This window comes from Tamandua tetradactyla, chromosome 19, assembly GCF_023851605.1.
Source record: "Tamandua tetradactyla isolate mTamTet1 chromosome 19, mTamTet1.pri, whole genome shotgun sequence".
Lineage (NCBI taxonomy): Eukaryota > Metazoa > Chordata > Mammalia > Pilosa > Myrmecophagidae > Tamandua > Tamandua tetradactyla.
In genome coordinates this window covers 32,914,832-32,938,460 of record NC_135345.1, presented here as the reverse complement: position 1 = coordinate 32,938,460, position 23,629 = coordinate 32,914,832, and the positions used below count along the sequence as shown (strand labels likewise).

General features: G+C 35.6%; 1 long non-coding RNA gene across 3 annotated transcripts in view; it reads left to right on the top strand.

Annotated features, from left to right (window-relative positions):
* Positions 1–16,337: 16,337 nt before the first annotated feature.
* The window catches only part of LOC143663553 (uncharacterized), a 119,738-nt gene continuing 112,446 nt past the window's right edge, over positions 16,338–23,629 (top strand). For all 3 annotated transcript variants that reach the window (XR_013166029.1, XR_013166030.1, XR_013166031.1), the window contains exons 1-3: positions 16,338–16,390; positions 16,673–16,771; positions 22,976–23,062. This is a non-coding gene — a long non-coding RNA (uncharacterized LOC143663553). The remainder of the gene's footprint in view (positions 16,391–16,672; positions 16,772–22,975; positions 23,063–23,629) is intronic.

Genomic DNA, 23,629 nt, shown 5'->3' with positions numbered 1-23,629 from the left:
AAAAGAATATCATTATCATGCTGATGGTAATGATCCATTCAGGAATAAATGCTGGGGATGTACAGAGGAGAAGGGGTAATTCCTGAAGCAAAAGTCTTGCATAGGTAAGATTGAGTGGGAGGGAATCTTCCTAGTGTTATCAGGATTGGGCTAGAAGAAACGAAAGAAACTGGGCTCCCCTTAGGGGGAAATGTCCTGGGAAAGGCCAGTTAAAGAATAAAATGTGGCTTAGAAAACTTCTCAGGCAATCCACAGGGTCTGGGTATGGGCAGATTATAGGACAGGGCCAGGAGTGAGGCTTCCTCTGTCCGTTGCAGTGCAGACTTTAGAAAGAAAAAGCAAACAACACTAGCAGCTTCTCCAAGAGAAAAGCCTGCTAAGTCAACTACACTGGACAGAAATATTAGGCTCAATTAAGACAAACAGAGTGGGGGTGGGGCAGGCTGACCTATTCTCACAAGTTTAGCTCACTTCAATCAGGATAGCTGGTACTTTTCCTTATCCTGCAAACCTCACTTCTGGCTTTCAGGGGAAGACATTCCCATTGAAATGTATTCAATTCCCTTGGGCCTAAAACAGAGGTGATTTCTTAGAATGTAAAAGACAATACCTTGTTTGGTACAAGAATTCTTAGCCCAGAATTCTGTGTTGTAAAAGATGGAATGTCTTAGAAGGTGTGTGTGGTAGTTAGAGTCAGTTGTCAACTTGGCCAAGTGAAGATGCCTAGTTAAATTGCTGTGGACATGAACCAATGGCATGTGAACCTCCTCTGTTGCTGATTACATCTGCAGTCAGCTAGGAGGTGTGCCTACTGCAATGAATGATGTTTGAGTTAATTGGCTGGTGCTAAATGAGAGAGCTCAACGTAGCACAGCTCAAGCAGCTCAGCATACCTCATCTCAGCACTCGCAGCTCAGCCCAGGCCTTTGAAGGTGCAGAAAGAAATCACCCTGGGGAAAGTTGCTGGAACCCAGAGACCTGCAGAGAAGGCCAGCAGAGACCACCTTGTGCCTTCACACGTAAGAAAGAACCTCAGTTGAAAGTTAATTGCTTTCCTCTGAAGAACCAATGAAATAAATCCCCTTTTATTAAAAGCCAATCTGTCTCTGGTGTGTTGCATTCTGGCAGCTTGCAAACTAGAACAGCGTGGATAGCCAGAGGAGAAAGAGGGAGTTTCTCATGAAGACAGGGAAGAGGACCTCTGACAAAGAGATAAAAAGAGGAACAGATTCAGCAGGAGCAAAGGTCTGGGCCCTCAGAGGGGAGGAAAAATAGAAAGTGTGCGGAAGTCTTAGAGAGCCAAAGAGAGAGAGACAAGGATTTGATTTGGCTCCCAGTGGACTCTTGCTCAATCAGGCCCCAATCAGACCCAAAAAGGAGGGATCACCCACCACCCTGAGCATCCTTGGATCTATACTCTTTCGAGATGGTACTCCTCCCACCTCTGAGGACAGAGATGAAGGCTCAAGGTGAACCAAGGCTATGTCCTGGAGCAGCTGCATCAGAGCCCCTGGATTAAGCCAAGTGAGTGGGGGAGTTTCAGAGAGCTGAGAAAAGAGCGAAATGAGAAGAAAATGTGGAAGCATGCAGCCAAGCTTCTCAGTACTCACCAGTTCAGATGGCTGGAGAAGAGAAGTGGTTTCTGGCTGCCTTGCCAAAATACATTGCCAGATTTTGGCTTCCAGGTTCTTGGCCATACCATGAAACAATTCAAGAGCACAGCATAGAGTAAGCAGGTAGAAAATTCATTAGATATACACATGGCATAAGAGGACGTGTTGGCAGTCTTGCAAAGATTTATAAGGAAGGTCCCTCATAGACAGTGGGACCACTTGTTTTAATAGATTATCTTTTTCATTCCCCTCCTCTTACTTGTTCAGGGCTCTCTCTTCTGCCCTTCCTTCTCTCTAGGGCAGTGCCTGGTGGTAGATAGTGCATTTGTATTGGTCAGTTGGTTCCACCCTTCTCCTTAGATGACCTTCTCAGGTGAGGATTGTTTGGCTCCAGATGCATTGGCTGCCGCCGGTGTTTCCTGTAAGTGGGTAGCTTCCATCCCCACCCCCATCATGGATAATCTTCATTTGTAACCTCTACTATGCATCCAGGGGAGCTGATTTCTGAGAATGGCATCAGCTGGGGGCCCATGTAGCTGACGTCAGATTGATGTTCAACCAATGGAAGCTCTGATAATATTTTGCGGGGAGTAGGAGCAGAAAGATTACATGATATTTCTTTCCAACCCTTCTCTGCCCAGGAAAGTATTCAGCAGTGGCTCTGTAATGGTTCTAGTTCTTAGTGGAGTATGGATGCTTTTTTAGCCTTTCTGCAGTGGCTAGCTTCTAGATGCCTCCACATCCTCTGTTGATACACTTAATCCTGCCCAGACCTCAGGAAATACTCCCTCTGTGAAAGATTCTTTATCATATAAATTGGAATCTGTTCCTCCAAGTACCATGACTTCTATTCCATGTGAGAATAACACAGAAAGGATCTCCAGTGCATATTCAAGAGATTATGACAAATGGCCATGGAGCCTATTAAATGCATATTTGGTGTATTTCTATAAATGACTACAGACTTTAAACTGAATGACATTTTTGAGGTAAGGTATTCATGCTCCATTATTTGGCACATGAAAACAATAAGGCCCATTCTGTTTTATTTCCTTGTTTTTGTTTTTGTTGTTGTTTTGATAAAGGTCTGAGACCATGTTAATGACAGAACTAAGGTTAGTATTAGTGTCTTCTGATCCTTAGAACAAGGTGTGTGTGTGTGTGTGTGTGTGTGTGTGTGTGTGTGTGCACGTGCGCGCATGTACCCAGCTTCCTCATCAAAGGACTCAGATATATTACATTAGCTTTATAGGTAGAATAATCAAATATCCATGTCAAGAAACCATCAGATAATAAAAATAACTTTAGAATTAATTCCATTTATTTTTGTCCCTTTTAAAATAGTAAATTCACTCTCAATATTTTCAGTTTTCCATGTGTTTTTTGGTTTTAGTCCTGTGCAAATAGGTCACTACCTATTCCCATGGTTGCTAAATTAATACCTCAGTCCTAGAGATAAGAAAATGAATGGCATGTAAGAAGTCAGAAGCTGATGAATCATTTCTGGTCTTGACTAACTACTCAAGACTGCCTCAAAAATGCAATTTGTCTTTCTCCATTTGTTCATCAAACATTGTCTTGCCTAGTATTATGAACCTAAGGACAACAACAGCAACAAAACAAATCTACAATATTTACCACAACCATAAAAACATATATTAAACAGGTTTACTATTTTATAGATGCAGGGCTTTTTACTTACAAACCTGAGACTGAACTATATTAAAGCTTATTTTCATGAATATTTATTTTTCTTTCTCTGCAGTTTCCAGCTGTTCAATTGCATCAACAGAGATAGGGAATTTTATATGCAGAGTATTACTTATCCCAGATAAAGGAAAGTGTTACAGCAGACAACAGGAATAAATATTACCTGGTGAAGTCTTAACTACTAATTACTTCTCATTAAGTGGTCATGCTATGTCCTACAAAAATAAAAATGTTTGTAAAGATTAATTCATATATTACTATATTGCTTCCATCCATTGCTGTTGAACTATGGAAAGAGCTGAATTGAAAGCACATTAGTGGAACACAAATGTAAATGAACCTAATTTGAAATCAGGAGAAACTAAACAGGAGAAATTAAATGTTTTGTTTTTGTGGGGTGCTTTCTTACTGGAAGGCACAAAATATCCCAGAACTTTTATATGCTTTGAATATCTATACACTGAAATTTTAATAGGAGTAGAGGAATTTAGAGTGCTACAAGAAATAAAAGAAAATAGAGTTATTTAGTCAAGAGATTTAAAATGGAGTTCAGAAGTCATTCTGGAGGTTACTTTTATGCAATTCTCAGTCAGGTATCACAAAGTGCCAAAATAAACATAACCACAAGCAATAATGTTCTTCAAAATCCTGAACTCCCCCCCCCCAACAACATAAACAAACCACAGGATAAAAAACTCAATACATTATGTAACTTGAAGGACATTTGGAGCACCCTGAATATCCACCAATCAAAACCCAACTTATGTAATCTTTTTATTTTTCTTTAAAATCCCTTGCCTGGAGACCCCAAGACAGGACATAGTTTGATTTGCCACATGGATCTGTGCAATTCTAAGATCCCATATAAAGAACTTCATCACCTTACAGTTTAGCTTGTTGACAGTGCTTTTAGGTAGAACTATGGCCTGTTCACTACCATGGACTCAGAATTTATTTATTGTCCTGGCGAATTTACCATAGTCCAAAGTTTTGGACTTCAACCTTTCAGTCACCATGTTGTATATTTCTTATTAATTTAGAGGTAGTGTTACCAGACAAAGGCAGTAGATTCTTTTGCTTGTGTGTTTAAATGACCAATTCCTGAGACAACAAGGTTTCAAAAAGAGAGAAAGTTTACTACTATGTGGGTAACTGGAAATCAGTTGGCCCATCAGTTCAAAAATCTGTCTCCTCTAATTGCAGTAATTCTGATGGTTTTATAGCAGCTAAAGATGGGCAGATTTTAGGATAAGAAGCACAATTGCCCCAGAGGACATAATTAGAGGTGATTTTATTATTGCACATGCACAGATTGATTACATGCTTAATTACAGACATATGTAAGAAAATGATGGATAGGTGTGATTTTTAACATTATAATGAGGTATAGATGACTTATTCGTTGAACTCTAAGCTACTGCACATGTTAGGCAGGCCCATTTTGTTTAGATCCAGTTCCCGTTATCAAGATAACTTTGGAAGTGGGGTTATTTAGTTCTGGGCTGACCCAGAAGCTTTCATTAATAAACATTAGGGGCTGTCTTTAGTGATCACAAGACTCTAAAGTGGAAAAACTGCATGAATTGTTAGTCACAAGGTCTTTATAATCATGGGGCACAAGGTAAAGATTATACAATCATTACAGTGATCAGGTAGCTGGATTGCAATTCAAAGATCGCAGATGTTTCCTGCTGTCTACTCTAATACACCAGAAAGTAAAAAACAATATCCATGTAATTATTCTGTAATCATAATCATTCCTTAAATCCTAACTTCTTGGTTACCTAAGACCTAAGGAAAATGAAATAAAAAGTGATCACTAAAAGAGTTGTAATTGACATTTTATAAATATATATTAATTAATACAAAATGAGATATCTATATAATTGTCCAGAACCTTGAATCATCTGTCATATTTTCCCTACAAAAGCATACTGGCACAAGACAGTAAGCATGACACAGGCTCTTAGTTTTATAGCTAAATTAAGACTTTCACACCACAATAGCCTAATTTGGGGTTCACAAATCCAGGTCCAGGAGATGAGGCAAGTCAGCAGTGAAATATTGCTTGATCCTTAGAGAAATGAAAATAGTTAGAAGAGTTAGAAGAGCTCTTCTCAATAAATGCACTAAAATTAAACTAAAGGAATAAGCTATCATCTTAGTATTTATTTCTGCTTTCTATTTAGTGTATTCGTTTCTGTGAGTATGAACATGGATGTGAAAAACAGGCTGTGGTGGATTTCCTAATACTTCTAATAGGCAAAATATAAGGTTGCAGCATCTATTGACTTCCTCATTTCTTAGTTTATGATTTTTATGAATCAGGAATTCCTTTGTATCATGCAACAGTATTTCCAAAGTGACAAAATCATAGTTTTAATTTTCTTATATAATAGATGCTGCAGGGAAAATTCAGTGGTTTATGCCTTTTCCATTTTCCAGTTATTTTATAATAAACATTTTAATTTATCCTCAAATGATCATAAAAGGATTCCTTTACTTTTTGTAGGCACAGATATCAGGGAATTTTAATAACAAAAGGCTTCTTAATGAGACACATTCATTTTTACAATGAAAGGCTCCCTTCCCAAGTAACTCTGTCTACATCTCCCTTGTCCTGAATTGTATCAGGTTACAGCTGGTTGCAAAATTTCCAGTCTTTTTAGAAGAAAGAAGTAAGAGGAAGATGGTTGTTGAGGGCCTTGCGTAGCCAGTGAACAGCCTGACTCAGCTAAATTCATGAAATAATCTGTCAAATTCTGTCTTAAAGCATCTAATCTACCCAGGAGAGATAATCATGCCTATGAGAACAGTTGAGATTTATCCCAGGGTAAACTCTCCCACTGACATTGTCTGTGCATGCAACTCACTTGACATCCAAAATTGTCTTTCTTCTATTCTTTTCATCTCTGATAAGCTTGCCCCCCTTCCCTTCAGATTTATATTTTCTGTCTTAAATATGCAAATGCATTTAATTTAGTTAAAGTCAAAAATTACTTTTTAAAATAAAGTAGGATTCCATTATCTCTGCAGCAATTCATTGTGCACTGAGTTCACTTACCTGTCATAAAAACCACTTATCAAAGAATTGGGAGAGTGCCTTATTGTTTTTATTTATATAGAGATTGTAATCCACATTTTCAGCAAGTCTATGGTTTGAGACACACATTCCTGTGAAAGTCCTGGGTTTTGGCACCAGAAATGAAAATTCTGGGCTAGGCGGAGGTCAGAGATGCAAAATAGAGACAGAGACATGACAGCAGCAGTGGGTGAGGGAGGGTTTAATAGCAGAGGAACAGCATGAAGAGTTGACTCAAGAAATCAACTCCCACCTGCCTTGAATTGGATAGGAGTTTTAAAGAGAGTTAGGAGTAAAGTTAAGTGGGTTTTTCACAGGTGGGTCCTTGGGAGTTTGGCAGCTTTCCATTGGTGAAAACACTGCTTTAGCTGTGCAAGGTTGTAACTGCCAGAGGGCAAATATCAAGTGAGGGAGTTTTATCCCAATAATGCAATTGTGAAGGTTGAATAAAGGGAGTTTATCACAAGAAGGCTGCTGTTGGAGGGTGGGAAATGTCAGTTTGGAGATTTCCCAGAGGAGTGCTGAAAAGTCCATCCTGCTTGTTCCTCTGGCTCAGCTCTGCAAGAAACTGAGTCTATCTGCAATGACTCTTCTGATTTCATCATTCATGGTGAAAATGCACCTGAGAAATCAAGATTTAAGGGATGATTTTGATGACTGAATTGTTATACAAATATTCCTTTTTCCTTTCTGGCTATTAGTGTATATAGGGAAATACCTAAAATCTCTGAATTGTAATCAGCTGCCTTGATTTTTGATAATGGTTGTATAGTTCTTATCCTCTGTCCCTATGATTGTAAAAACCTTATGACTAAACTTTGTCTGTACCTAGTTATCCAGTTTTTCAACTTTAGAATCTTATAATCACTAAAGATAACCTCTAATGGCTGTTAATGAAGGTTCTTGGGTCTACCCGGAACCAACTCACCTCAAGTTCAAATTACCTTAATGACCAAAACTGGATTTAACCTAAGTGGGCCCACATGATATGCACAGAAACTTAGACTTTAACCTACACATCACCTATGCCCTAATCTGCCATTTTCTTTCATACATTCCATGACTAAGCATGTCATCAAACTGTGCATGCTCGATAATTAGATCACCTATAATTATATCATCTGAGATGCTGCTGCTGATTATCCTAAATCCTGCCTGCCTTTCTCTAATAAAACTACCTGAAATTCTGCAGTTCAGGAAGACAGATTTTGGGCTGCTAGGTCATCTGCTCTCATACTATGCACGTAGTAATAAACTCTTTCTTTCATTGAAATCCCCATGTCTCAGGAATTAGTTACAGAGTGCTTTGGGCAGAAGAATTCACAGCCTTTTTCTGGCAACAATTATACATAGAAACTCTATGAAGAATAAGTGAAACTCTTAATGAAAAAAATAGCTCATATCTTTATTGAAAAAACTGCAGAGCACCAAAGAAATATAACTTTAAAAATCATACAGCACATTTTTTCATCAAATTGTTAAACCAATCTTCAAGGAAAAAAAGAGATATTTTTCTCTTAAACTCTACTTACTCTTCTCCACATCTATTATTAGGAAGGTCAGGCAGAATAGAAGGGAGAGAAAATGGAAAGAAAAGAAAAGAGAAAACATTTAAAATTATTAGAAATTGTTCAAACCTCATACATTCTGAATAGCTTTAGAAGTAGGGTTCTTAGTGAATGTAATATAATTTTAATATAATAGCTATTAAAAAAATAAGAGCAAGTTCAAATGGAATCAAATATCCCTTACTATGAGAATGCTAGCATTATTGTTCTGCAACAAGTAGGGTCAATAGAATACTGAGAGGTATTATTTTATTCATGAGAAACAACTTGTTTTCTTTGAAAGAAAGATTAATCTTCCCTAGCCAAAACACCTGTGCTTATTCTTAAGAAAATCTGTGCAGTAACAATACCATTATTGACTGAACTAGAATCTTCACATGCACTAATAGTCCAAAAGAGCCTCCCAATTCAAGGTACTAGAATCTAATCCATTTTCAGGCCCAATTAGGTAAGAAATACAAGCTGGGCTAATTAAACTACCCATTAATATAAGGACACGAAGTACAGTAGCTCTAAGAGATAAGAAATTTCAAAGGGTTAAATCATCTGTCTTTGTAGGGAAGTTTGGTAATCCCAAGAGAGTCAAACCTGTATCCTTCAAGGTCACTGAAGAGAGGTTTTGTGTGGAATCTTAAAAAGACAAAATTTTAAAGATTGATTAAAAAGAGAGATTATGCAATATGGCAATATATATCGGGGAAATGTGAAGCCTCATGCTGACTACCCAAGATCCTGAAGGCTCACCTTTGAGTTAGTGATACAAACTCACAAGCTGTGGACTAGTAGTCCTAATAGTGTTTTGGTCTGAATAGCCCAATATGGAAAAATCGGGGATTGTAATCACATTTTTGGGCTTTGTCTTAAGGATTGCAATCACATCATCAGATATTTTCCCTCTTACTGGGTGGAACCCTAAGTGGTTTGCAAAAAGCCCTGAAGTAAGTGAAGTTATGGGGTAAAATGTCAAGAACTGTGATGAATGTAAGATTTTACCTACTTTCAAGCTAACAAGTTAATCAGTCAGCCTATTTATTTATATTTTTTATTTAGAGAAGTTTGCAAATTTATAGAAAAATCATGTAAAAAAATAAGATATTCCCATATAACCCCTTATTATAAACACTTTGAATTAGAGTGGTATCATTGTTACAATTGATGAAAGAATACTATAATTGTGTTATTAACTGTAGCCCATAGTTTACATTCAGGTGTATTTTTCCCATATACTATCCTATTATTAGCACTTTGCATTTCTGTAGTACATTTGTTATAATTCATGAAAGAACATTTTTTGTAATTGTAATATTTAATCCATCATTTACAGTAGGGTTTACTTGGTTACACAGTCCTATGTTTCACCTTTTAATTTTTATCCTATTAACATGTATATCACCTAAAGTTTCCTCTTTTAACCACATTCACGTATATAATCCAGTGCTAAGTACACTCACAAACTGTGCTACCATCACCACCGTGAATTTCCAAAACTTAACAGGCAACCTAAATAGAAAATCTGCACAAATTAAGCATTAGCTCTCCATTCACTACCCCCACCCCAGCCCCTGGTAACCTATGTTCTAGATTCTAACTCTATGAGTTTAGCCTGGCCAAGTTTTAAAATTGCTGCAGAATGTAAAACTCCTGGATGAGAGACTGAGGACTTCATTACTCACAAGAAAATCAGTAGCGAGGGTATCAGCATTTTTTTCTCTTGCACTGGTTCCCCAATATGCCAGTTGCCATAGAGCAACACGAAGAGGGTCAGGACACCTGCACCATTAGCGGATTTTGTTTTAGGAGAACTGTGAACTTAGATGTCTGGAATCTTTAATAATGGACATAAGTATGTCTGCCCTTTGTTCCAGAGGGGGATGTAATCTCGGTCTTTTAATGTTACTTACTACACATATATGTGAAAAGACAGTACGAAAAAAGGGCAGTTAGTGTCTTCCTCGAAACATGCAGAAAGCCAAAGGACGTATGGATAAATATTTCCCAAAGTAAGAGACAATCCCCCTCTGAGCAAGACATCGTAAAAGGCTTGCTAAACTGTGTGAATCAGGGAAGAGAAGACACTTCTACAATGCAGGGGACCCAATTAAATTAAATACACCTTTTTCTAAAACTCATGAGTATGTGTTTAATCCCTTAAGAACAGAAAGAAAGTATGCTTCAGGAAAGAAAAGGGAAATGAAAAAATTACAAAATGTCTGAAGAGAACTCCCTATTTTCCAAAGCCGCTCTCCTTCCATACATTAAAAGAGTTCTTTAAGAGCAAGATTATCTCTGCCTTCTTTTGTTTTTCCACATAAATATTGTAACACATTTTATTTGCAAAATGCTATGGTCGATGGTAAATGATATGAAAATTAATCAGAAGTGGATAATGACTTAAAAAGTTAAAGTCCGGTAGCAGAGGTAAAACACTGTCTTGTAATTCATCTGTCACATTATTTGTTGGGAAGCAGTCTCAACCCCACCCATTGATAAATGTCCCCACCCCACATATAATTGTATAATGCATCTAATTCATGTTTTTCAGAAAATGTCGTGTATTGCCTAGAATTAAAGAGAAAACTCACATTTATGTTAGTATCAAAGTTTCCAACTACTTTCACCCCATCCCCATAACAAAAGGTTACCCTGGAGGTGAGACCACCCTGCAGACACTTAGGGTACAATGCTTAATCACTTGACAGCTTTCCCAGAATCCTCAGTTATGCCAGTAAATATACTGCTTTGTTTTGCTAAGAGGCATTTGCAAACTGAAAGATAGCATTGAATTATTTAGGGAGAAGCAATTTTAGATGCTATTTGTGGACAGTAGAAAGGGAAAGGGAAAGGTAGAAGGTAATGTAATGATGCAGCTTGTGGCCAGAAAAGATCTCTTGAGGAATGACAGGAGATTACATTTCTATCTCTATATCTATCTCAACATCTATCATCCATAATGCTCTGTCATATGGTGTCCGAGGTAAATAATTTTCCCTGTATTCCTTGACATTTCAATAGAATCTATAATTCTCGCTATGATTTCTAAAAAGAATGAGATGAAGTGTTAAGGGATTCCTTTCTCAAGGTCAGTGCAGAGTGAGTAAACCAAGTGCTCCCTTGGGAGCTCAGTTACATCTGAATTACAATTTTAATGTGCTTTTAAATTCGCATGCCCTCCTCTCTCTAAGCAAACCATGAACTGTTTTGAACTTCTATAGAATAATGTGTGCATGTTCTTCATATTCATATTTGGATGTCACCATGCATAGCAGCAGGCATATAACAAGCCCTCTGATTTTCTTTATAATTAAATATATAGGTGAGGAATCTATAGTCAACTTCCAACAGAAATATTGTGGCCATGAGCTAATTGAGAGATAAGGCTAGTAGTTAGTACATGGATTTTCTTGAATCTTTCTTAAATCTTGCTTATGGGTATTTAATTAATTTGAATGATTTAGTCATCTTATTTTATTAAGAATAACTGATTTCCCAGTGGACAAGACAAATCAAATGCCTGATATCTTGCCAGACCACGTAATGTCTTCTTTCCTTCTAAACAAGCATATGATTATGTGGGGAAAGTAAGATAATTAGTAGCATGATGAAGTCTGATTGGTATAAGCACTAAAATACATGAGAGTCTCTGAAAAGGTATTTGAGAAATCAAATCACCTGTAAGTGATTACATTGAATTAATTTTAAAATTTTGAGAACAATGCTAACATGAAATATTTTTTCAAAATATGGTAATAAGTTTAGAACTTTGCTTTGTATTTACAGCAAAAATAGAATCACACTCTCAAAATTTAGTTGAGGAGTATACACACTCTGAAAAAAGATAGATTATATTATGCTCACTGATGGGAATGCAAAATCTCAATTCTTTATTATAGTCATGACCCAAATCAACAGGATTTATTTTAATTAGGAATTTCTGAGTTAACATTTTATTAAAATATTAATATATTAGGCATTTTTAGTTTGACTGCAGTTTTAAAAAAGTATTTGAACATCACACAAACATTACATGTTTGAATTATATACTATATAATAAATTATGGAAAAGTATATGTTATGCAATAAATTATATATTAGATTGTACACTGTACTATAAATTATACATAACATTATACAAATATGAATTATATATGTATTTCTCCTTGTTAATGATGAATACCGATCACAGAAGAATGTCATTTCTATACTACATAAAACATAGACGAGATCTGCAACAGGATTTCAAGCAATAAGACATATACTCTACTTTTAGAAACAACATTTTAACACAATGATTTCATATAATATAAACATGTCACAATAAAGCAGACACAGAAACTGGAAAACAATATCTATAAAAGCAAAGCACATGCAGGATTATTAACCCTTGTATTGGTTACAATTCTTTGTTGCAAGTTACAAAAACCCACTAAAGCCATCTTGAATAAACATGGACATTTATGGAAAGGAGCTGGAATTTCTGACTCACCGAGTCAACTCAGGGGCACTAGACTTGGATTAGAAAAGCATCAGGGAACAGCAGCAGAAAGATACCTTTTCTGGTCCTCAAATTTCAAGCCTGGTGAGGGGTCCACAGAAAAAACAGCTGCAGAAGAAGCAACAAAGATAAATGATAAAAAAAGGTATTGAGATTATTCCACTTGGTACACCTTTTATTTTTTGTTTTTATTTTTAATATGTCTACTAATTTTGCTACCCATATACAAAACAAAAAAAAAAATTACAGATTTTTTTTTTTACTGCTGGAATAATAAGAAATGATAGAGGAAATGTAGTCAGTAAAGAGGAAAGTAAAATCTCTTTTGAGAACACAAAAGTGGGAGTTGAGTGTTCATAGCTAGTTATCTAAAATGCTTTGATAAATTTCAATAAGAACTACAATATCTTAGCCATGAAATTTTATGACAAAGATGGTTAAAATCTCTTTTCATTTAGCCAGTTTTCCTTTAGAAGTCATTCTACACAATTGTTATAATTTCAAGGCTCTTGAAAAGTAAAGTCAATTAGACAAATCCCCTAAGTGAATTTGTAAAGGGAAGAAGCTGAAACTTTAGAAATAATATGGTGTGATATGATCATCCAGCTATTTCATAAGAGAAAAAAATCAACAAAAGATATATGCCTTTGGAATATGTATATACACATACACATATAAATATCTCTATCAGTTTCCTTGACATTTCAATATCTATACATATAAATAATCTACACAGGAATAATAATTTGTTCAGATGTTCAATTTGATGAGTGTTTCGATATGTTTACCTTTTACTATCTCTCTTACATTTATTACATTATTTGTCGGTCTAGCTTACTCTATCTTTCTATCTATCACCTATTCACCTATCTACCTACCTATTAATCTATGCGTGCTGGTTTGAAAAGATGTATGTCCCCTAGAAAAGCCATGTTTTAATCAAAATCCCATTTCATAAAGGCAAAATAATCCCTATTCAATATTGTATGTTTGAAACTGTAATCAGATCATCTCCCTGGAGATGTGATTTAATCAAGAGTGGTTGTTAAACTGGATTAGCTGGAGGAGTGTCTCCACCCATTTCGGTGGGTCTTGATTAGTTTCTGAAATCCTATAAAAGAAGAAACATTTTGGAGAATGAGAGATTCTGAGAGAGCAGAACAATGCAGCCATGAGAAGCAGAGTCCACCAGCCAGAGACCTTTGGAGATGAAGAAGGAAATTTCCTCCCAAGGAGCTTCATGAAATAAGAAGCCAGGAGAAGAAGCTAATAGATGATGCCGTGTTCACCATGTGCCCTTCCAGATGAGAGAGAAACCATGACTGTGTTCGCCATATACCTTCTCACTTGACAGAGAAACCCTGAACTTCATTGGCCTTCTTGAACCAAGGTGTCTTTTTCTGGATGCCTTAGATTGAACATTTCTATAGACTTGGTTTAATGGGGACATTTTCTCAGCCTTAGAACTATCAACTAGCAACTTATTAAACTTGCTTTTTTAAAAGTCATTCCATTTCTAGTATATTGCATTTTGGTAGCTAGCAAACTAGAACATCTCTTCACCTTATTAGGCAAATAATAAGAGAAGAATGAAATAATACACATGAAAAATAGAAAATGTATAAAGGGTGTTCTAGTTTGCTAGCTGCCGGAATGCAACACACCAGAGACAGATTGGCTTTTAATAAAAGGGGATTTATTTTGTTGGTTCTTCAGAGGAAAGGCAGCTAACTTTCCACTGAGGTTCTTTCTTATGTGGAAAGCACAGGATGGTCTCTGCTGGTCTTTTCTCCAGGCCCCTGGGTTCCAACAACTTTCCCCGGGGTGACTTCTTTCTGCATCTCCAAAGGCCTGGGCTGAGCTGCAAGTGCTGAGATGAGGAATGCCGAGCTGCTTAGCTGTGCTACCTTGCGATCTCTCATTTAAGCACCAGCCAATTAAGTCAAACGTCACTCATTGCAGCAGACACGCCTCCTAGCTGACTGCAGATGTAATAGCAACAGATGAGGGTCACATACCATTGGCTTATGTCCCCAGTAACAAGACTAGGTATGCTCACCTGGCCAAGTTGACAACTGAATCTAACTAACACAAAGGGGAATACAAGAATTGAGTGACTGATTAATTTATCTCATTCAATTACTTTTGTTGTTGTCACTTTGTTTTGTACTTTAAAAAAGTATTATGAAATAATGTATAAAACATAAAATATCCCATTATAATCACTTTCATAAATACAATTCAGTGATATCATTTACATTCAAAATACTGATTATAGTTACCATCTCCATCCATTACCTAAAAGTTTCACACTCCCAAATATAAATTCTTTGCTCAGTACATAATAACTCTCCATTTTTCCCATCCCTTGGCCCTGGGTAACCTGTAATCTATTTTCTGTCTCTATGAATTTGCATATTCTAGGTATTTCATATAAGTGGAATCATACAATATTTATTCTTTTTTTGTCTGGCTTATTTCACTCAGCATAATGTTTCAAAGATCATCCATGCTGTAGCATGTATCACAACTTCGTTCCATTTTACAGCTGAATAATGTTCCATTATGTAAATATGCTGCATTTTGTTTATCCATTCATTCTTTTTTTTTTTTTTTTTTTTTTTAGAGAAAGGGAGGAAAGGAAGGAAAGACAGAGAAGGAAGGAAGGATGGAAGGAAGGGAAACATTTTTAAACATTTTCTTGTTTTATTATATTTTGTTTGTTTGTTTGTTTTTTACATGGGCTGGGGCCGGGAATCGAACCGGGGTCCTCCGGCACGGCAGGCAAGCACTCTTGCCCGCTGAGCCACCGCGGCCCGCCCTCCATTCATTCTTTGATAGACACTTAGGGTGCTTCATTTTCTGAAAATTGTGAATAATGCTTCTGTGAACATTGGTGCACAAATATCTGCTTGAGAACCTGTATTCAATTCTTTTGGCTATATACCTAGAATTGTATCTGCTGGGCCATATGGTAATTATATATTTATTTTTCTGGGGAACTTCCGAACTGTTTTCCAAAGTTGTTGCACTGTTTTATATTTCCGCCAATGATGTACAGGTGTTCCTATCTCTTCTCATCCTCACCAGTACTTGTTATTTTCTGTTTTTGTTGTTGTTGATGTTGGTAATAGTAGCCATCCTAGTGAGTGTAGAGTGGTATCTCAATTTGGTTTTGCTTTTCATTTTTCTAATGTCTAATAATGTGGATTATTTTTTCATTTGATTATTGGTTATTTGTATAACTTCAGTGGAAAAATATCTATTTAAGTCATTCTACCATTTTTAATTGGTTTGTCTTTCTGTTAAGTTATAGGAGTTCATTGTATATTCCATATATTAAGCAATATCATATATAAGATTCCCAACTATTTTTCCCATTCTGTCAGTTATCTATTCACTTTACTGAGTGTCCTTTACATACTTAAAAAAAAATTGAGGTACAATTTATAAGTTTTTTCTTTTGCTACATATACTTTTTGCTTTTAGTAACATCTAAGAATCCATTGACTAATAAAAACTCTTGAATATTTTCCCTATATTTTCTTCTCAAAGTGTTATGATTTTAGATCTTATATTCATATATTTGTTGATGAGACTGTCTTTTCTCCAATGAGTGGACTTGTCACCCTTTATAAAAGTCAACTGGCCATAGAACACGTGGACATTCAATTATATTTTTACTTGTAAGAACATAATTGGGGAAGGGCACTACAACTGGAGCTGTGGAGCCTGTGTTGCCCCTCCCAACATGGCTTCTGGAACTGCCCCTTCTGGACACCTGACTTCCGGAGCTGATGAACCTCCCCTTCCGGACACCTGACTTCTGGAGAACCGCCCCTTCCGGACGTCAGCTGACTCCTTGCTTAAAAACTGCCTATACCATCGCCCGGGCGCTGACTCATCTCCCTCCGTCTTGGATTTGGTGAGCTTAGCCCAGGAGCCCAGAAATACCCCACACACACACTTTCAATTTCCTTGTCTATGTTTTTTCTTTCTCACCCTTTCGCCTCCTAAACTTTTCAGATAATTTGTTTAAAATATCTTTATATGTATCCACATACTCATGTTTTATTAATATATGGATGTCTGTTGCATGTCTTTTTAAATATATTTTTTTCATTTTTTTGGCTTATCTCATTCCTACTTCACCAAAATCATCCTCATTCTCTAAGATTTTTTTTTTTTCTTTGTTTGCATGGACAAGCATCGGGAATCAAATCCAGGTCTCTGGCATGGCAGGCGAGAATTATGTCTGCTGAGTCACTGTGGCCCACTCTCTCTAAGATGACTTTTGATAACAGAGGTAAGTGTAGTCTAACAACAAACTTTGTATTCCTTATTTTTATCAATATTCATATTATTCTATGCAGATAAGCAGTTGTGGTCTGTATGTGTGTGTGTATATATATATATATATATATATATATATATAGCATATTCTTGGTTAAACATGTGTTTAATATGTGTAATTCTGTATAGAATTTATTGCCTTTTTTAGAATGTAATAGATACCATGAACTTTGCTATCAAAGCTAAGAACTCTGCCTACTCTTAGCTCTTGAAGATTTTCTCCTATGTTTTTCTCTAAAAGTTTTGTTGTCTTGCAAATTATATTTAGGTGATATGTACCATGCCAGGATCAACATACGGATTCTAAGTAACTGAGCATCTACATCCCATTCAGCAAAAGCATAAGAGGGAAAGTTTTGGAGGTGTTGTGGACAATGCTAGGAAGTAGCACACATCACTTTTACTCATATTTCATTTGCTAGAGTACCATCACATGGCCAGATTAACTGTAGGGGAGATTGGGAAATGTTGTCTACTGGTGTGTCTAAAAAAGAAGAGATTATTCTCTGAAATCTGTTCTACAACTAAATGCGGTCTGTGCCCTGAAACTTGTTATTTTTTGTATATGTTATTTTTCACAAAAAAGAAAAAAAATGTTGATTGTGATGTTAAAAATATATATATATATATATTTATTCCTTATAGCCTCCAATGTTCTGGAGCAGTTAGAAGGAAAAATCTGAGATGATGGTATGGTAGCCTGTGACAAACTCTGGGATCTGTCATAACTACTTGTTGAAGAGTGCTTTGAAAACTATTGCATTTTTCTTTCTTTGCTTTATATATATGTTACATTATACAATTTAAAATGTTAAAAAAACAAAAGAAGAGGTTATTTTCTTGCTTCCACAAGAAGTGCTGCTGTTGTATCTATGTGTGTTCAGAAAAATGCTAAGTTTTTTCATACTAGGTTTGCATTTTAAATATGGTTTCAAATTTGATACTTTTAGCTTTACCTAGTATCCCTGTTTATAATCCTTTACATTGTAATTGTTGGGTCTTAGAAAAATACTGCCATTTTTTCTTTTAAATTGCCATTTCCTGCTTTTAATTTCCCTTCAGTTTTAATTTTCCATTAAGAATTCTATCTGGTATTGCAAGTTTTTTTAATCCATTCTTCAGATTTTTTTTTTTTTTTCATGGGCAGGGTCCAGGAAATGAACCTGGGTCTCCAGCATGGCAGGCAAGAATTCTGCCACTGAATCACCATCACACCGCTCTTAATCCATTTTTTAAAAAATACTGATCAGCTCTGATTTTAAAGGATTGCATTCCATTTACTCAATTTTAGTATAATGAAATATATTTTATTTTTATTTTTCCATTATATTAAAAATGTATTAGTTATCTCTTTTTGTCTTACTTTTCTTTTTGAGTTGCTTGTCATTTTAGTTCAGACTTGTAGTTTGGAAATTCTACTGGAATTTCCTTTGTAGTAATGGATTTTTCTCCTTTTTCTAGTTTCATTATTTAAAGCAGATGACTTACGATTTAAAAATAATATATGAAATATTTTCCTCAATAAGATACACTATTTGTCTAAAAAAATCCTTTTCTTTCTCCCTACTACCACATCTAACATAAATAAAATGAGATCTTTAAAATACTTTTATTTTCATCCATGTTTTTCTATCCTTCTCTCTTTCTTGCCATTTAAATTTTGAGATGCTTTTCATTCATCATTCGTAACCTCCATTCTAGATTTTTTTGTCTAGAATGTAATTTCCTATATATCCTGGTTAGCATTAACATTACCCATTTCAAAGATTCCTCATCTTATTCACTTAGAAGTGGTAAGATAGCCATCATGCTTTATAACCTTAGCTATCAATACCTGTGGTCCAAGACCCTCCCCTTAAGAATTAATGGGACCTGTAATTTGCTTTTAACTAGTAGAATATGGACAAAATTAAGGACATTTCTTCCCCTGATTGTGTTATATGACAATTCTATATGTTCATATATAATCACCTAAGCAGTTAATTTAAAATTAATCAAAATGGAGATTATATCAGACAGATGTGATCTAATCAGACAAGTCCTTTAAAAGGGGGTCTAGAGGTAAAAAATTATCTTCTCTGCTGCTCTTGAAAAGACCTGATTCTATTAGTTTTACAGCTGCAAATAAATAAATTCTGCTGACAGATCTAAGACTTGCATAATGACATTGAGCCCCAGATGAAAATACAGATGAGATGCAGCCTTGTAATACCCTGAGCAGAGGATCCATCCAACCTATGCCTGGACTTCTTATTGTTTAGAAACTGAGATTTAAAAACAAAAGAAAGTGTGCTGTTTTAAGCCTTTATGCTTGTGGTAACTTGTAATGGAGCAACTGACAACTAGTACAACAGAGATTGAGTTATTATTCACTACTTTGTTTACATTTTTCTCTTAACCTGAATTCCCCTTGGCTTATTGTAACATTGCTTCATATATCTAAAGTGTTTTCCTGAGAGAGTTTAAATGGGAGATGAACTCTCTGCATAGATTGTTACATATCCTCAAGTCCCTTACTTTCACCCTGACAGGTGATAAATGTCTTGACTCGAAAATGGATTCTTAGGTTTAGGGTCATTTCTTTAAGAAATCTGACGTGCTTGGCCTATGCTTTCCAAAGTTTTAGAAGCATTCAATCATCTGGTTGCTTAACAAATATTTATAATGTTTACTATTTCCAAGGACATTTTTATTTTAATTATTTATTTAATTGGTACCTCTCTTCCATTAGCTGATTTCTATCTTTCTGGAATGCCTGTTATTTGCTTCAGCAGTTCAAGTAAGGATATTGTGTCCCACCCAAGTCGATTGTTCAGCCACTTTCCAAATAACACTCTCAATTTGAGAATAAGGAAATTCAGGCCAAGAGAATAAAGAATTAGAACAGAACTAAGAACAATATTTAGACATGTGTAAAAGATAGAAAATAATTTAGAACTATTCTCAGTTTTATTGGAATATGTATTTGCCAAATAAAGCATGAGTTTGGACTGAAAAAGTTTTTGAGTGTGACTCTGACTCATAAAAGTCATCAGACAACCAAGAAGTAGACTCTAAAACTTGGTCAGCCCCCAGAGAAGGCATATTCCCAAATATAATTTAAAGTCTCAATTTGAAATAAATAGGCAAAGAAGTATCTCTCATGGAGACTGGAGCCATGGAAGCAAGGGCAGTCCAGTTCCTTCCATCTGGTAGGCCCAGTAGCTAATAAAGACATTTTCAATAATCCCTACTGCTGTATGCTTCCATTTTAGTTTTTTATCTTTTATCTGAGTGGGAGTTATTATTTTTGATATAATGTCCCTGTTCTAACATTATATATTGTGTATCCGTGTATGTATGAAAACTAAGAATCAAAAATAATAGAAGTGGGCGGTGCAAAGGTGGCTCAGTGGCAGAATTCTCGCCTGCCATGCCAGAGACCCGGGTTCAATTCCCGGAAACTGCCCATGCCAAAAATTAAAAATAATAATAATAGTAATAATCAGAGCATAGATGCATTTGTTTTAGGGTGGCTAAAGGAGGAAAAGACTCATATGGCAATATAATGGAACAACGAAAGTATTTTGTTCGTTTTCTATGACCAGTGAAGAATCATGGAAGATTTTTGAGCAATACTGTGACATAATCAGAAACAACCTTTAGTAAGATTTACTTAGATGCTATATGCACTAAGTACATGAGCAGTGTGTAGGCTCAGAAGTAATTGATTTTCAAGGAAGAATGTCAGTTATGTATTTTAATTTCCAGCCTTGGTCTAGTAAATAGTTAACAATTAACTTAATATCTGCCTTCCATGAGACAGCTCTAAACAGTAATATGTATTTAAAGCTGTGTTGAAATCTCTTAGGAGCATCCAGTAGTTTTCCTATACAAAATTGACTGTGTCACTTTGTGTTTGACAGCTGAAGACTGTACTTTCTAAAATAGCTTCACACACATTGCCAGTGCCTGGCAGAGATGGCAGAAAAGCTGTGATCAGTTAGGTGACTCTCCTTCTTTGGTCTTAGAGTCTCTAGATGTTTCCCTAACAGGGTAATTGGAAATCTTACACAGCAGCTCAGATCTCCAAGAGCAAGTGTTCCAAGAGCAAGAAGTGGAAATCACTTCTATCTTAAGGTACAGACCCACAAACTGGCAAAGCATCATTTCTACTGATCAAGAAGTCACAGATTCAAGGAAAAGAAACATGAACCTCACTTCTCAAGAGGACCCATAGAACAATAATTTGTGGCATCTGTAAAGCACCAGTGTCAGAATTTAGTGTCAATTAGCATCTGCAATAGCTAAATAGTTTTTGATATTGAACATCCAATTTAATTTCTCTGATTTTTAGTTCCTTTGTCCATATAAAACAATAAAATTTACCCACTGTGTAGAGTTTTTGTGAGCGTGAATTAAAAATATTTCTATAAAACAAAGAACCTTACATTGCCCATTGTCAGTACTTGCCACATGTGGCTTTTGTTTCTATTTCTTAGGAAGAAATTTTGTTACCCTGATTCATTTTTTTGTCTTTTCTGTGCATCTAAAAGTACATAAAATATTCACATTATTAATAAAAATCCTTTCCCTTTGATTCCTATGTTAATGTACATTTATATCGTAAGCAAACATTTTCCTAGAGGTGATGGGAATATGAAAATCTGCTATGAAGAATATGACCTAAAATAAAATAAATTAAAATACAAATGCGATTCTCTATGCTGAGATTAAAAAGTAGCTGTAGTGCTTTAGGTTGTTCTCCGCTTACAGTAAACCTACTTACACAAAAGACAATTTCTTTAAGTAACGAGAAATTGAATTTTCTATTATGGCTTCTGGAATGCAAATATTAATGTCAATCAAACAGTTTCTGAGCACAACTTAATAAAAAAATTGTTTAGTGCAGTCAATTTAAATAGGTCTATGGCAGACATAAACCACACAAAAGTGTCTTAAATCAAAGCAAAATACGTAGCATGCATCTTCTTCTAAAATATGCCTTGAGTCTTCGTATGTATTAGTACTAGTTGACATAGGAATTGAAAGGTTCATGTAATACAATGACCTGAGATGAGAGCACTTATATTCCCTGGTATATTCTTCCTAACGAGCCTAGAGGAAATTAAATTTAGAAGACAAGCTTTCTGTCTGTGAGTTTATCATCCTGCTATACAATTAAGATTGCAGATAGCGTCTCTTTTCTTATTACATCCTGAAAATGTGCCCAGAGGCTACTGCAAAGGAAATGTCCACAAAATGAGATCAAGAAATACATAAATAAGAAGTACGAGTTTAGTATTCACTACTCATGATATCCAAAGTGTACATGGAGAATGAGCAGAGCATTTCTGTTTGTTGTTTTACTTATACTGTATACAAGTGTTTTACTGCAATATTGTGGTGTCATGAAATGTGATAAAACGTATTAGAGAAATCACTAACCTATGTCTTTCATTTTACAACAAAAAATGAAGAGAACTGAGGCCCAGAAAGAATAATAACTTTTCAAAAATTCACAGATCTAGTAAATGAGAAAGCTGAAACTTGAATCTGGGTATAGAGTGTAAACTACATTTAATCAATTCTGATGACATAGTTTATAATCTGACCAACTGTTTTGTCATCTGATCCAAAATGTCTATAAAGATTAAACATATTGAATACATATACACATGCAAATATTTTCTCTCCCAAGTAACAATGTAGGTCTTGCATTGCTCCATTAACAATTTTTCTTCAGGCCTTAAAGAACACAATTAAAATTGAACATTCAAATAATTTAATGCAAACAATAATCCCAAAATGTCCACAGTCGTGATGTGTAATCAGCAGGATGTTTTTAGAGAATTTTTTTTATAGAAGATTTTTACATGATATTTTAATATGTTGTGATTAAGCTGGGTTATGAATAAAAGAGAGTTGAATTGGAATTTAACTTCTCCCCTACAAACAATGTAAGAATGAACAGTTATCTGGCCTAGTTAAATCTCTCTTTCATCACCTGTGCTGATGTTTAGCCCTACCTCCATAAAATTATGGGTGTGTAGTGTGTGTGTGTATGTATGTGTGTGTGATGAGAGAGAGAGGGGAAGAGAGAGATTCATTGCTCAGTGATCACTGAGAAAGGTCCAAGATTGTTCTAAATACTCATTAGTTTTTGTTTTTTATTTAGGTGCATGGTCCGTGGATCAAACCCAGGTCTCCTGCATGGAAGGTGAACATTCTACCACTGAAACATCTGTGCATCCCTAGATACTCAGTAAGTTTTAAGCAGGTAGCTCAAACATGTCATAATAGTTTAGAGGTGGAAAACTTGTATTTGAATCTTTTCTTCATCACAATGAACTAAGATACAATCTTAAGGGAGAAAATAATTCCCTGAGTCTGTTTACTAGTGGGAAAAATAGAAATAATTGTAATACCTACCATATTAGTTTCTTAGGATATTCAAAGGGAATACCAAGAAATGAATCTGGTTAAACAATGGGAATTTATTCTCTCATGCTTTTGGGGCCTAGAAAATGTCCAAATCAAGACATCATCAAGTTGATGCTCTCTTCCTAAAGACTGGTGACAGGCAATCACTGGCTCCTCTGTCCCATGACAAGGCACACAGGGGTATCTCTAGGTCTCTTCTTTCTCTTATTAGTTTGCTGATTTTAGCTTCTTGCTTTCATGGCTTACTCTCTGTCTGAAATTCATTCTCTTATAAACGATTAAGACCAATCCTGGGCCATACCTTACTACTTACAATGGGTATACACCTACAGGAATGAATTAAATTTAAGGATATGTTTTCCTGGGGTATACACAACTTCAAACCACT